We start from the raw sequence: 6,444 nt of genomic DNA, 5'->3' as shown, positions 1-6,444 counted from the left end.
GTGATCCCAAAGCGAGTGCAGTGACTTCTGATTCACTCAAACTTAAGAAAGGGAATACCGAGACTCACCTTGCCATCAGCTGTATGTTTAGTGACCAACTTCCGAGAAAACAATTCAAGTCCTGCTTCCTGCAGTAGTTCCTGGTCCTGTTCTGGAATTCCTGTATCTGACTGAATCCTGGCCTTCACACTCTGCAGAGTCTCTTCCTCTGTCACAGGGTAGGTGTGCACAGTTCCCATAACCATGTTCAAAACGTGAAGCACCTACCAGAAGAGTAGCATGGCATGAGAAAGGCTGAAGATACATTGGTCATCTTAGAGCAGAGATTGAGGGACCGAAAAAATGACCACCAAGAAACTGTTCAAAGCACTTGGCAGAATCAAGAAGTCACTTTACAGCTACTTCCTAACATTATGGCAAAGTTTTTGTCCTCCATCAAGTGGAAGAGAGTTAAATATGGCAGTTAAACATGGCAGTTAAATACCTGTAGAATCCTCTCTCAGAATATGGAACCAAGCATGCACAGAAGCTCTTCACTACTCCCAACAAGCTCAGGGAGTATTTGTCCTCAAAGAAGCAAGAGGAAAGCACCTGCCACTAACGGTCAGGAGACAGTTCTATGAGTTTCTGCCTCACTCTTCCTCCTAAGTCTAGGATTCAGAGGCTCAGGAAACTGCTCTCTGGAAAACTTTTTAGGCTAATACAGACATATTGCTTACCTTCAAGTTCAAAATGCCATCCAATGCTTTGAAACACCCATTGGGTCCATAGGTAGGATCTGTACCTCTCTGACGTGTGTGCCACATTAACATGAGTTGTGGCCATTTCTCCAGCCTCCCAGACAAAACACTGAGCAACAAAAACCAGATCAGAAAAGGTAAAAGTGCATTGGCAGTAACGATACGGCTTGTTCTGTGTGGGAGGACTGACAGAACTGCCCCCCTCCTTCTCCCTCCAGCATTCCACCTCTCCCCATCACAAACGCAGCGTTTAGAAGGCAGAAACCAAGACTACACAAGTCTGACAAGCGACAGTAGTACTGCCTGTGTCACGCACTCAATGTATTCACAGATTAACACAGTAAGGCATACAACACAAACTTGGTCCTTTTGCAGAAGAATCAGTTTATCTCAGCACAGCAATTTCTAGTACTCACCTGTTTAGATTGTTGGGGCAGGGCAAACTGCTAGAAAACTTGACTTCTCCGGATAAGTCTTCTGAAACAACAATATCCAGCTCACTCTTCTGACGCACTTTTGTATGCCTAATGTAAGCGAGTACAATGGTGAAAAAATTGCCCGCCTTTCCCAGCCTGCATGCTAGTAGGCTCTTGAAAGCTACTCTTGACATGTAATACAGATGCCACTTTGGTTTCTGTTACCTGCCCTGCGGGAGTCAGCCCTTATCCCATAGAGCAAGGATCAGGAATGCTGAACTTGCTCAGGTGAGTCAAGCCCCTGTGAAAGGGGTCACTTTCCAAAAGGGCAAGAAACATAGGGATATTATCCTCAGAATCAAGGGACCACACTTCTGCTTCCTGTAAACAAGAAAGTCACATCATGCCCACTTATCACCCAGCCACGGTTCACTCACCATTGCACTGGCTGCCAGTTGGGTAGGAATGGTCGGAAGCCTGTAATGCACTCAAAGGCAAGCGTGCCAAAGCTCCAGGAATCCACTGTCACCCTATACTTCTGCTGTTCCAGCAGCTCTGGAGCCTGATACAGTTTACACGCATGAGACAAAGCCAGATGGCTTTGGCCAGAAAGCTCTCAGCTTTCTCTGTCCCTTAACATCTCATTAACATTTGTACAAATAATTAAAGACATTACTGAACACTGCCTCTCACGGGCTTTAAGACCCTCCTGGAGTGAGTAGCATAGGTTACTGGCACTCCTGCTTATTTATAACAGATGCAGGTAGCACAAACCCCAGTCTCAGCAAAACCCAGCGTCAGCAAAAAAGCAGTCACCTTTGCTAGCTTCAGCACCACAAACGCACCCCATACCGTGCAAGTACCTAATCCCAGCCCAAAGCTTGGTAACAGTTAATTCTATCCCTCTAGAAAGCAGTAGCTGCTCTTCTAGCTGAATTCCTTTCTTACCAAGTACTGCAGTGTCCCAACAAAGGATGTGCACAGGCTCCCCTGATCCAACTCCTTAGCATAACCAAGGACAATGATTCTGTGTATTAACTGAAACACACAACAGAGAATAAGAATGCCAGACTGAAGTCCTGTTAAAAGCACATCATACAGCAGAAAGAAAAGGTCTGGCTCTTCAAAGCTATGCAGGAAAGGTGCCAGTGAAGAGATAGAAGCAGAAATGGGAGGCTACTGTAGATTTCTAAAACCACAATAAATTTGAAGGTGTTGTAGCACACCTAGCAGTTACGCCTCTAGCTCCTTCCGATCTTTGGTCAATCAGTACAGTCTGCTTCTTTCCTTAATAGTTGAAAGTCAAAATGTCAGGTGTTAACAGACGTCTAATACAACGTCTCACCTCAGCTGCACACAGAATACTATGTGACAGTGACCTGAGACAGGTGTTATCCTGGGCTGAGTGCCTCTTGCAGAGGGACCATGTAACTGCATGAAGCACATGCAGGTTCCTTGTAAGTTTACTTGTCTGTGCAGGTAGAGACGACTGCTTCCTGCTTACCCTTTGCTCTCCTTGCTGCAGCACAATGTTCTCTGGCTTCAAGTCTCTATGGATGACCCTGTTCTCATGAAGGTATCTGAGAGCAGAAGCTGAGACAGAAAAAGCCAGTTGTTAGAGCTAAGTAACAGTACCTAGCATGAGCTCAGTAAGGATTCATCTACTCTAGTAATAAGCATGGCTTTCACATCAGACCTTGTACAATCAAACATACAATGAAACACTGAGTGTAAGGGGTAAAGTCAGCACCATAGAACTCTGGACACAAATTGAGTTCTCTCTCTGGATGTTCCCTCACATCCTTCCTGTAAACTGTAGTAATGCTGGCTAGCTTCCAGTAGGCAAGAACCTCCCCAGACTCCCAACACTTTTGGGAGATGATCAAGATCATAAAAGGTCAGTCTGAAATGGAGTCACTAAGGTCACTACTGTATATTTGGAGAGTGGACTCAGGACTAAAAGGGTTTCCATAGTTCAGACAACTGAAGGTACTGCCACCACTTACCAATGTCAGATAACAAGATAAGAATAGCTTCTTCCCGCAAGCCACAGCAATTCTCCAGCTGGTCCAGGTACTGCAAGTAAGGAACACAGAATGTAGTCTTTCCCTTCTCTATCCTGAGTGAACTCCAGAGTTCCACAAATTCTCAGGGATGCAAGAAGTTTCAGCAACAGCAATTAAATTCTCCAGAAGCACAAAACTCTATGGACTGTGACCTGCGGTAGCAGCAATTACAGCTTTGTGCCTTGGTTTAATTGCATGGGAAAGAAGATGAAAGAAGTCACTGTCATCCCGTTTTCATCCTTCTATTTGTTCCATCCCTCTTTGCCTGACAGTATCAACTCCAGTCTGAGGCCTAAGGTCTGTGTTTTAGCTATGGGCAGATTATAGCAAAGGTCAGAAAAGCCTTAGGATTAGAACTACCGTGTGTTATCTCTTCCTATGACAGACAAGAGTTCATCACTTTCAGGAAGGGTACAGCCTACAGATGCACCTACCCCACAATGGTACCACATCTACATGACACCTTACAATCTTCCACTAGGGATCAATGAAGGTTCTCTCCCAAGAGTACTGATAGACGAGTCAGACTATGTAAATCGATTTGGAGAAAGCAGAAACTCTTCTTGGTGGATTGAAGAGGGCTTTGAAGTGTAAAGCTGCTGAAGAGATTAGAGGGAATAATGTATAGTTGTGACTGCATAGAAGGGACATAGAGAAAGATGCTGCAACAAATAAATGAGACTATCAGAAAAAAAGCTAGCCTGCCAGACCATTGCCACAACTCTGCCTTTTTAGCAAAAGCGTATGATACTAGTAAAAACTAAAGGCTTAGTTGGGAAGGATCGGTAGAAATATTGAAAATAAGTCCTCACCTATCATCAAGCAAAGTCATTTTGCCTACACATTCTCTACACAAGAGAGAATCTTCACTCTCACCCAAAGTAGCAGTCTACAAGAAATGCAGATCCTCTTAAACCACGGTTAACACAAACTGACCCTTCAGCAGACCCTCTGCAAGAGATCTCTTAAGTAGGTGTCAGTAATCAGAATCTCAATTAACGCATTTAAATCACCATTACACTGCATCATCAGATAAGCCCATCTCTCTAATAGTGCACATGGTACTACTGTTGGCATCCTACAATTTAGGGAAAAAGTACTTGGAATTTACTTCTGTATTATTCCCCAGGAAGCACTCTCTCAGTTTCCTCCAGATGTAAATGAGTGTGCTTTAGCTTATCGAGTTTCTAAGTTTATCAAGTAAAAGCACATCTGGATCCAGCCTGGCAGTTTCCCTAGGAAGACCAGGACAGTTAGACCAGACAGCTGAGAAGTGATGGGTTGAAAAAATGTATAAAAAGAATTCTCATCATTTAAAACTTTCATTTAAAGTTACACCTTGAACTCCATTCACACTGTAAACTTCCTTTGTTCAACATCCTATTTTTTGTCTCTACAGATAATTTGATCTTTAGAGCTGATGTGAAAAACACTCAGAATGGAAGGCAAGCTCCCATGTCTCCTTGTGCTGGTAGGAGCAATCATGACTGCCCAGTGCCAGGTAAGAGGCTAATGCATCAAATAATTCTCTCGCCATCTTCCTGTATTTTCAGCAGCATTTCTTTGCCATTGGCTGCAGCTGTCTGCATCAGACAGAATGAGAATCTGCTTAGCTCACTACAAACCAGAGGAAGAAAAATGTTACAAAGTGGTCTATCATTGTGGATGTGTTATGTGTTATCCTGGCTCGTTTTCATTTCAAGACTTGCAAGTAAACAAGTCTTCTCCGAGTATTCTTGGTGTATCTGTTCACTGTCACCTTTCACTGTTAATAAGAACTCCATTGTAACCAGCCTTGCGTTTTCTATGGTCATCATCTTCATCACTATTCTCACTTAAAACTGCACGTCAGTGGTTCCCTTGTCCCCTCACTTTAAGCCTCACACCACACACAGCTTGAGTAAATGCTACACAATTCCAGAACGTTTACTCCCTTTCTCAAAAAATTGCTATCCCACCTTTCCTCCTTCTTATCTTCTTTCTCTTGTGGCCTAATCAAAGAAGCTTTCTAAATTGGTTTCCTCCATTAAACTTTATCCAAAATATTTCATTTAACTGGCTGCAAGAGACATATCTCTTAAAGATAATCAAGCTACAAAGTCTCATGGGGAAACTGCATGTCAGTGAGCAAAAGTAACTGCTTGTTGACTGTACCTACCTTGGAAATTATTTGCTTGAACCTCCTTCAAATAGCAGAAAGCTGGCAAGCTTTAGTTAGCATTTGCAACGCCCCAAGAACACATAATGACTTCACACACAATGTGAGTACAGCATATCCCAAATTCACCTCACTCAGATGACAAGCAATCATCTGGTAATCTGTGGAACAAAATGATTTACAATTCTTAGGAACCCATCCTGAGGTACTAGAGGCACTTTTCACTGTACTGTCTGACAAGAGGGCAGACAATTCCTCAGAGCTTCCTGATTTACATGCCCTTAAGAAAAGGACTGACTCTTTGAAGGTACTTGTTCTCTCATCTTTTTTAAGAGAGCAGTTACTCACAGAATTAACCTTCTTTGCTTGCAGGGCTTACACATGCGTTTCAAACGAGGAGCCAGATCTAGAGGTAAGCCAGGCTAACTAAAACCATGTTAGCTGGAGCATTATGAACATGGGAGGGGAAAGCAAATCATGCTGAGGAAACAGAGCCTGAGAGCTTTTTGTCATGGTTATGTGGATGAGAGATTCAGAAGGCAAAATACCAGCGCATTAATACCATCCACAACAAAGTTTTCCCCTCCCTCTGCTCTTCTTGAAAGAAAGAGAGACGAGTCAATAGTGGAACAGTACATTTGGCAGCACAGCAGCGAGAGAGATGGGACCGTTGTGGTCGGAGAAGGAAAAAGGGCAACCCATTAGACAGATGCTCCCATCACAGATGCTTTTCTCCTGGAAATAGAAGGGAGTCCTTTTGCTCAGCCAGGTCTTTTCCCTGAACTAAAAGAGCATTTCCTTTCTCCGATTACAGCCATTTGCACAGATAATTCATCTGCAGAAATTTACCAATACAGGGGGACCTGGCTGAGGCTTTCAGGGAGCAGAATCGAATACTGTAGGTGTGACAGTGGTCGGAGTCACTGCCACACTGCGCCTGTCAGAGGTAAGTATGACAAAGAAAAAGGAAACGGTGAGAGCTTGTCCATCTAATCATCCACTGTCAGGGCCAGAGTTACTGCACAGAAAATTCGTCTGGGAATAGAAGAGGATAGAAAAGAAAA

The 6,444-nt window shown here is 43.6% G+C and overlaps 1 long non-coding RNA gene across 2 annotated transcripts; it reads right to left on the bottom strand.

Moving 5' to 3' along the window:
* Window positions 1-3,166: 3,166 nt before the first annotated feature.
* On the bottom strand, window positions 3,167-5,466 carry LOC136304144 (uncharacterized). Of its 2 annotated transcripts, none has more exons than XR_010724399.1 (3): window positions 5,381-5,466; window positions 3,657-3,821; window positions 3,167-3,232 (listed from the first exon to the last, which is right to left on the bottom strand). It is a non-coding gene; the product is annotated as an uncharacterized lncRNA (long non-coding RNA). The 2 variants fall into 2 exon arrangements; XR_010724400.1 differs by having other exon boundaries at window positions 3,657-3,818.
* Window positions 5,467-6,444: the final 978 nt, after the last annotated feature.

The sequence above is a fragment of the Chamaea fasciata genome, unplaced genomic scaffold, assembly GCF_029207755.1.
Source record: "Chamaea fasciata isolate MVZ Bird 193981 ecotype frontalis unplaced genomic scaffold, bChaFas1.0.hap1 SCAF_52, whole genome shotgun sequence".
NCBI lineage: Eukaryota > Metazoa > Chordata > Aves > Passeriformes > Sylviidae > Chamaea > Chamaea fasciata.
This window is presented reverse-complemented; position numbering and strand designations above follow the sequence as displayed.